Source organism: Melanerpes formicivorus, unplaced genomic scaffold (genome assembly GCF_026170545.1).
Source record: "Melanerpes formicivorus ecotype bairdi unplaced genomic scaffold, bMelFor1.0.p_v2 SCAF_13, whole genome shotgun sequence".
Taxonomy (NCBI): domain Eukaryota; kingdom Metazoa; phylum Chordata; class Aves; order Piciformes; family Picidae; genus Melanerpes; species Melanerpes formicivorus.
The window spans coordinates 206,872-215,965 of NW_027142365.1; the positions used below are offsets into that span (position 1 = coordinate 206,872).

At 44.6% G+C, this 9,094-nt stretch overlaps 1 protein-coding gene across 3 annotated transcripts in view; it reads left to right on the plus strand.

The window, feature by feature from the left end:
• Window positions 1-2,034: 2,034 nt before the first annotated feature.
• ZMYND11 (zinc finger MYND-type containing 11) overlaps window positions 2,035-9,094 on the plus strand; it is a 98,149-nt gene continuing 91,089 nt past the window's right edge. Inside the window, exon 1 of one of the 3 annotated variants that reach the window (XM_068145737.1) lies at window positions 2,035-2,294. The gene's annotated coding sequence lies outside the window, so the exon portion shown is untranslated. The remainder of the gene's footprint in view (window positions 2,295-9,094) is intronic. The other 2 variants (XM_068145738.1, XM_068145739.1) reach the window with 2 other exon arrangements.

A 9,094-nucleotide genomic window follows, 5' to 3' on the forward strand; every position in this document is an offset into this window, starting at 1 on the left:
TCAGTGCCAGGCAAGATTATGGAACAGGTCATCCTGAGTGCAATCACACAGCACTTACAGGATGGCCAAGGGATCAGGCCCAGCCAGCATGGATTTAGGAAGGGCAGGTCCTGCCTGACCAACCTGATCTCCTTCTATGATCAGGTGACTGCCTGGTGGATGTGGGGAGGCTGTGGATGTAGTCTGCCTGGACTTCAGTAAGGCCTTTGACACTGTCCCCCATAGCAAACTCCTGGCCAAGCTGTCAGCTCATGGCTTGGACAGCAGCACTCTGAGCTGGGTTAGGAACTGGCTGGAGGGCTGAGCCCAGAGAGTGGTGGTGAATGGTGCCACAGCCAGCTGGCGGCCAGTCACTAGTGGTGTGCCCCAGGGATCAGTGCTGGGCCCTGTGCTCTTTAACATCTTTATTGATGATCTGGATGAGGGCATTGAGTGCATCATCAGTAAATTTGCTGACGACACCAAGCTTGGGGCAGGAGTTGATCTGCTGGAGGGTAGAGAGGCTCTGCAGAGGGACCTCGACAGGCTGGACAGATGGGCAGAATCCAATGGCATGAGATTGAACACATCCAAGTGCCGGGTTCTGCACATTGGCCACAGCAATCCCATGAAGTGCCACAGGCTGGGGTCAGAGTGGCTGGGGAGTGGCCAGGCAGAGGGGGACCTGGTGGTACTGGTCGATGGTAGGCTGAACATGAGTCTGCAGTGTGCCCAGGCAGCCAAGAGGGCCAATGGCATCCTGGCCTGTACCAAGAACAGTGTGGCCAGCAGGAGCAGGGAGGCCATTGTGCCCCTGTACACTGCACTGGTTAGGCCGCACCTTGAGTCCTGTGTCCAGTTCTGGGCTCCTCAGTTTAGGAAGGATGTTGACTTGCTGGAACGAGTCCAGAGAAGGGCAACAAAGTTGGTGAGGGGCTTGGAACACAAGCCCTGTGAGGAGAGACTGAGGGAGCTGGGGTTGCTTAGCTAGGAGAGGAGGAGACTCAGGGGTGACCTTATTGCTCTCTACAACTACCTGAAGGGAGGTTGTAGCCAGGTGGATGATGGTCTCTTCTCCCAGTCAAGCAGCACCAGAACAAGAGGACACAGTTAGTACACTACTACTGTTTGGTATTTGCCCAATCTCTCAAGCACCCTTTGAAAGCAGATTGCCAGCACTTTCTTTCCTTTTTATTTATTTTAGATAATGTAAAATGTTCTCTCATATTTAAATATGTAGTAGAAGTAAAGCTTTATCACTTCTGTGCAACTAACTGTCATTTACATTTTTGTTTTAAAAAGAGAATGTAGAGTCCTGGTGCAACAGTCTCAAACAGAACGTGTTTTAAACACTACTAGAAATCTTATTTACCAAACACACAGGAAAAAACTTTCATGTGCAAACTCTGACCAGGCACAATTGCTGCATCTTTTTGATCATTAGCAGTCCACTATTTCAGTAATACCAATGGGTACTCATATGACTATGATTATTTGCATGCGTAAGTGTCTGTAGAACTAAGTTTACAGTGTGTTTTAACAAAACATGTCATATCTAGGAAGATTAATTAATTGTGAAGTATGTTACTTTTCCATTAAACAATTCCTTAAATATTTCAGAAACTTCAGCATGTACTTGCCTAGATATTTATTTTTAGTGCACAGTCCATATAAAAACAGGATAAAATGCACATTTTCTTGCTACGTGCACACATGTGTGCATGTAAAGTATTTTGTATTATTGCATATCCCTATCCTGCAGTGAAATTCGTATCTACAACTTGCAACAAATAACCAACTTTGAGACAGACTACAAATTCTGTATGTTGCAGTTTCTGTTGCTCAAGGTGCACATTCACTTTCAAAAACATTATCTGGATTTCCCCAAGTTAAAACTTGGAGAAGCAGCACATTTTTCCTCTGCAATACTATAGGGTCCAGATCTAAGAGTATGATAGAATACGTATATAATAAATAAAAATCCTTTTCAAACGTATTATTAAAAAAAAAAAAAAAAAAAAAAAAAAGGAAAAAAAGAAACAAACGGCAACTCCAGGAGACACCACTAGAGTTCTCCTTCTCCCAAATATCCCTAGCACCATCCTAAACCCTGTTTACCCCAGAAACCTGAACTGTGGACAGACAGAAGAGGAGAGAGAGAGAGAGAGGGAGAGAAAATTCAGACACAATAAAACTCTGAGGGAAAAAATATGTGGAAGGAGGAGGCAGCAGCGGCCTGGGGAAGGGATTGAAAAGTTTCCCCTGGCTTAACTTCTCCCTCCCTGCAGCAGCAGAATCGGCGCCAGCAGCACAAGGTGAGTGAGACTTTAAAGTGTGGGGAGGAGGGGGGTGTGGGGTGTGCGGGAGGGGTGTGTGTGTGTGAATTTACAGCCCTGTGGCTATTTCTGTGTTTGCCTCCCCTGGCTTTGGGGTGCGAGAGATGCCGTGTCTCATGCTGGGTGGATTTTTAATATGATGGAGGATTATAAACATGGCGCCTTAAAAAACTACAAAATCATGTACACACTGTTCCAAGGAGATGGGGGAGAGGGGACAGGGGAAGGGCTGGGCACCAGGGGAGGGGGGGGGTAATCCTGCGCCGCAGGGTGCCATATGGGGCTGGGGGAGCAATTATACTTCATAATAAAATGCATGGGGCTGGGGGGGGGGGGGAGGAAGGGGGGAAGATAGAAGGTGGGATATTTTTATTATTATTCTTTCATTTTTTTCGGAGTGGGCAGGATTATCTGGCAGCCCACTTGGAAATCGAGGAGGAGAAGGGGACAGCGGCGGAGCGCGTGTGATTATTAAAAGCGATTATTTTTTGTCCCCACACCTTTCCCGGTTGGGTTTAGGCGAGGAGGAGGCGGCGGCAGCGCGTCCCCCGCGCCCCCCATGCCGAGTTGCAGCCTGCTCGGGGTCGAGGCGGGAGGAGATGGGGTGGGGAGAGGGGCGCGTTAAGGGAATCGCTGCATGCAGCGCTCCGCGCGGGCCTGCAGGAGCGGGGGAGCCGGGGACTCGCGTGAGCGGCGAGGCCGAGCGGGGTGTGGCGCAGCCCGGCCTCAGCGCTGCAACCTCCCTGGGGCTCCCCCGCGTGTTTCCCACACACGGGGCGACCACTTTGCTCCCCACTACATTTCCCTTTCCACTCCTTTCCTTTCTCTCGCACAGTCCCCACATTTCCTCGCTGGAACAGGGGATGTCTGCTTGGAGGACGAGTCTTGGCCCGAGTAATGGCAGCTGCTCGACAGCACCGAGTCGCTACTCGAGAGAGGCAGCAGGCCCCCGCAGGCCGGCCGCGGCGGGAGAGGGGCCCTGATTCCCTTCCCTGCGGGGAGGCAGAGGGGGGCAAGGGGTGAACTTAGAGCCCCAGCCCTCCTCCCCCAGGGCGGTTGCGGACGGGCTGCGCCACCCCCGCGGCGGGGACAGCGTTGCCGAGAAGGCAGAACGGGGGCCTCTGGCTCCGAGGGTCACCCTGCTGCCCTAGCGCCTTGTCTCCCGCTATAGCCCTGGGGCCTTCTTCACCTTCCCCATCGGCTCCGGGCACTCGCTCCCCAATCCAGAAAGGGTCCTCCCAGAGCCCCGCCGGACCTGCCCGTCGTATCTTAGCAGAATCTGAACGACGGAGGGTCTTGCTTTTGGTGTTTTGGGGGGGTTGTGTGCACCTGTCCTTGAAAACGCGTCGCGATATAACCATCCTGGGTTCACTTTGTGAGCTGTTTTGCTTCATCTCTACCTCAAAGGCCTATCTCCACTCTTGTATTTCACAGGGGATGGACGCAAGCTCAGGTGTGGGATTTCCTATGGTAAAGATGATGGGAGCTTGAGTGTGCTTTCCGGACTTTCCTGTATTTCAGAGGGCAGTCCTGCTCTAAAATACTGATGTTAAGGACTTGGGGAAACTTTTTGTGTCTTTTGGAGCTTATTCGGAAAACAGCAGACTTAGGGAATGTTGTGGGTTTTTTTGTCTTCTGTGAAGGTGGCAAGCAGAACTTCAGAAAACCTAGACCTGTGATCGCTTGAAAAGAGGAAAAGGAATAAAAAATTCAGTTCTGTGCCAGCTGCTTTTCTAATTGTGTAATTTGTCATCTTAACACCGTGGAGTCATCTGCCACAGCTTCTGTATTGCAGGAGTAATACTATTTATTGCAGTTTTGAGATCTCACTGCAGTGGAAAAGAACAGAAGTAGAAAATGCTTTATTGTCCAAGATACGCTGATGTTGTTGTACTTTGTTTGCTGTCCTTTGTAGGAAATTGTTACATTCTTTAGAACTAGTGATCAGGGAGACAGGTGTTGGAAGGGGGGAAGTGTGGGAAGGAAAATGCTACTTTTGTTGTTCAGATTGCAGTGCCCTGGGTTTTTCTAGTTCTCCATCCTTTGGTGTGAAGGATTTGGCCTCTCTCCACATTTTAGTATTTCTTTTTTTTGAAAGAAATGTTGCTAACCATTCTGAGTGCTCTGTAGAAAGTCTTTGGGGAAGTAGACTGTTGACTGCTATTTTGTATAGAAGTGAAAGTGCCCACAAAATAATTTTCTGCATGAATTTATGCTTGATGCTGGCTTTTCCATACTTAAACAAACCCTCTGCTTTGACCAGATACTTGTATGGGGAAGGGAACGGTACATCTTTCTGCAGTGATAACAGAAAAGTTACTGTGTTGATGACTGTTAATTGTGCTATGGGTGATAGTCTCTGCAGTCCAGAAGAGTCTATTTGGTATCAGATTGAGCACGAAAGGACTGAGAAAAATGAGTCTTTCACACTGTCTCATGAGCTGGATAGTGTGTTGGAAATTACCTAGTGATGAAGTCAACTGTGTAAGGGGAGTTGTGAGCGTGTGGGTGTTGGGTGGTGGTCTTAAGACTTCTGTGGTCTGCTGGAAGATGCTCTTCTTCCACAGTTTGGAGCTTTATAGCACTAATTTAACAGGGAAGTGCCCTCCATAGCAGTTAAACTGGTGTTTTGATTTATTTTTTAATCGAAGCAATCACAACTATGACTTTATAATGTAAAGGTAAGAAAAAAATTAGTTTGTTGACCATAAATTAAAATTATTTGTAGTTGGTGAAAATGCTTCTATAGTGCAGGCTAGAAAATACTTCTTTTGGGGGGAAAATGAATGCTATAGAGGTAAGAAGAATTTCATGACTGTAATTGCTATGCATACAACATGTGACTCTTAGGTCATTTGCTGTAACCTGGTACTGTGTGTCCATCCTATTGGTAGGTAGTAGGTGATCTGTATGTAGCTAGTGTGCTGGTTATTTGGGGGTTCCATCTGCCCTTGTAGCAGAAAGTAGAAGGAACTGTTTAGGAAAAGACTTAAGACTTCTGCAGGAGATGAGCCTGAATCATCTTTTCAGCCTAAAATCATTTCGAGAGCAAATGAGATGGTGAAATGCTGTGAAATGTGCTTGGCATTTCCAGCTTGCAGGTAAATACAACCTACTGGGTACTGTTAGTGATGTGGTGCTCCTGGAAAAGAAAATTGTATGGAATGAGGTCTGAAACTTGCCTTGAAGCAGCTTAGGCTACATCCAGAATTTTGTGCATTTCTACCAGTGAACCATAGCTTGGGGACCACTGAACTGTTTTATCTGCAGTCTCTGAATTAGAATTAAATACTTCAAAAATATATCAATTAAGAAAGCATTTGAAGAGGTGTTTTTTTATTTTTGGTATCTAAACCTCTCCATAGGTGTCTGCTCTGGTCCGCACTGGTTGCTAGAAAATCAGCTCATTTCACAGTTTGAGAATTGGTGGAAATTTTGGAATTGGGAGAGTTGTTTTGAAATTGACTACCCAACACCAGTGAACCTAGGTTCACTAATTTGGGACATATCTGTAACTAGATTTTTGTAGTTACACCCTTTCACAATCTTGGTTCATCAAATGCTGGGTTGTTTCACTGGCCAGGTGCTTACTTCAAGGGTAGGCTTTTTGTGTAGGTTTTTGGTGGGGTTTTTTCCTGTCAGGAGCAGGATGTGATGAACACACCCATAGTACTTGTGTAGTACTTGCAGCATGGTGCCCTTAGTAGCTGCACAGAGCAATATATGTCATCTTCTATATAGCTTTTACATTTTAGTGTTGCTTGTGTTAAATGTTGTGAACAAAGGTTGTTCTCCTCAGGTTCTGGATGATTTTTCATCAGCTGAATAAATTTAGCTCATAATTGGGTTATTGTTCTAAAGTTTAATCTGCCAGTTGAGAGATTATAGTCTGCAAAATAGGTAGTTTATAAGATGAGGTAATAACTCCACTTTGCAGGAATTTCTCACGAAGTGAACTCTCAGATTCCTAAAAAAAAATAAAAAAATAAAAAAAATAAAAATTAAAGTGATTTTCAGTACAATACTAAAAAAGCAAATTTGGTAGTGGTGAGAGAGTATCTTGTCATCTATAGAAAATGCAAAACAAGTGTGAAAAATGTTTTCTTGAAATAAAGCTCTAATTTGTCTTTAAATGGTGGGAAATAATCTTTTTTTCAACCCTGCTCCTGCTGCCCCCCCCCCCCCCAAATTCCTGGGTGTAGTGGAAGTAGACTGCTAGACACTAGCATGGCTCTATACAGTCTAATGAACACTGCAGCCTCTAGCCTGAATGGGTGAACTCCTGCAGCACACAGACCTCTCTGATTTCAGAGGCCTCTTCACGTGCATCTCCCTGTGACACCAGGGCTGGGTCAAGCCAATTCTTACCTGTATTTTCATTTCTAGTCTTTAAACTTAATTTTGTCATCTGTTCAAACCAGTGTCTGCTGCCAAGTTAATTGAGCCAGTCAGAACTCATTCATTTATTTGTGACTGAGCTGCGGACATTGACTTGTATGACTTTTATGCTGTTTTTAGTAAACCAAGACAACTTTATAATGGATTTTAGCATTGGTTTTGTTTCAAAAGGAGTAAATAAGCCACTTGCTCCAACTATACTGTTCTACCAATTGTTTGAAGTCATGCTGTAATACACTGTGTCTTCAAATTCTTTTTGGTGTAAGATGGCTGCAACTGGTTCCTTTAAATACACAAGTTATTAAAGGGTAAACTACCTTGAATCAGAAGCTGTGTTTGAGACTGATCTTTTTCCATATGTTTTAGTAAGGTTTCATTCATACCTCTTATGTCTCTCTTCTGTTTTCTTCTCCCTGAGACAAATAGGGTATTTTAGTCTTGTGGACAGGTGACTGCAGGCCCAGCGGTGATCTACTCTGGCATGTCCGTGAACCCTAGTTAAAGCTTGTGAGAGCCTGATCCTACACCATGTAGATAAATCCAGAATGTAGTTACTCAGAGTTTTGTGTACAAAAATACCAGTTTTGATTCTCTTCCAATCTCCCATTCTCCACTTCACTAATGATCAGAAGTTTCTGCTGTGAAAGTGTAGAGACATATATAATTGGAGCTTAGAGTGTGGCATTAGTTAAAATGGCTGCGCCAGATAGTTTGTAATTTCAAAATTAAAAAAATGTTGAAAAACACAAGTAAAATACTGGTGTGCCAACAGTCAGAGTATCTTTTTATATACCTTTATACTCTTCAACTCTAAGTAGTTGCAGAATAAAACATTGTGAATTAGTGGTTATGGCTCTTCATACAACTCTCATTTCTAGTATTAAAGGAAATTGATTCTTAACAAATAGTTGTAGCCACAGAGATAGTGAAGTCTGAAGTGCTAAAATCCACTTACTGGTTAAAAATAAAGTCAAGAATGCCTACAAAAGTACCAGTAACATCCCACTCACCTTGTCTGTGGAAGCGAAACTCTCTTGTTTGCATGCAAAGAGCTGGCCTCACTGTGTTAATTTCTTTTTGTCCATCACAGAATACTGTTGATTTCAGATCTAGCCACCTAAAAAGAGGAGTTAATCATACTGCTGTTTACCTCTCATTTCTCTAATGCTTTATTTTCTTTTCCTTTGTTAGCATGTTAAAAATAAACATGAAACCAGCTTGCCTTATATCCCATGATTTTAATGCAGCTAACTTAACTAATCTTTGGTCACAGACTGTAGGAATCTACTGGTAGGTGCAGTACTCCAAAGCAGCGCTTTGGACAGTGGGCATTTGTTCTTCCATCTCATGCACTTGCAGCATGGCATTTTTGTCAGGTCTTCCAGAGAGAGGTGGCTGGGAGTCACGTGGGATGTGTTACTTAGTTCACTGATTTTAGCAGAGTGATTCTTATCTTTTAACGTTAGGCTTATTGGAACCCTTTGGAAAAGCAATGAAGTGAAACAAAATGGATCTGAGAGAAAATGGCAATCTGAATCTCAAAGCAGCTGGAAATCATCATATACAGTGAAAAATAAATTAAAGGGATGTAAGATATGTTTATTGCTCAACAAATCTTTGACAAGATCTGAGAGATGAGAGAGCTTTATCTTTCGTAGCACACTATCTCCCGGGCGGCCAGCACCAGAACAAGAGAACACAGTCTCAAGCTGTGCCAGGGGAGGTTTAGGTTGGAAGAAGTTCTTCATAGAAAAAGTGATTGGCCATTGGAATGTGCTGCCCAGGGAGGTGGTGGAGTCACCATCACTGGAGGTGTTTAGGAAGAGACTGGATGAGGCACTTGGTGCCATAGTTTAGTTGATGAGATGGTGTTGGATGATAGGTTGGACTCGATGATCTCAAAGGTCTTTTCCAAACTGGTTTATTCTATTCCATTCAGTTTGAGAATTGTGCAAAATCAAAACAAAAGAATTGCTGTTTCTTAAAGTGCAATCATAGGCCACTGATTGTTCACTGATGAAAACTGATGTTCACTGAAGAAAATTCATTTCTACCAATAGATTAATGTAAGGATGGACACCTTGAGCATTTATATATATCATGGCTTGGACAGCAGCACTCTGAGCTGGGTTAGGAACTGGCTGGAGGGCCGAGCCCAGAGAGTGATGGTGAATGGTGTCACATCCAGCTGGAAGCCAGTCACTAGTGGTGTGCCCCAGGGATCAGTGCTGGGCCCCATGCTCTTTAATATCTTTATCGATGATCTGGATGAGGGCATTGAGTCCATCATCAGTAAATTTGCAGATGACACCAAGCTGGGGGCAGGAGTTGATCTGTTAGAGGGTAGGAGAGCTCTGCAGAGGGACCTCGACAGGCTGGAC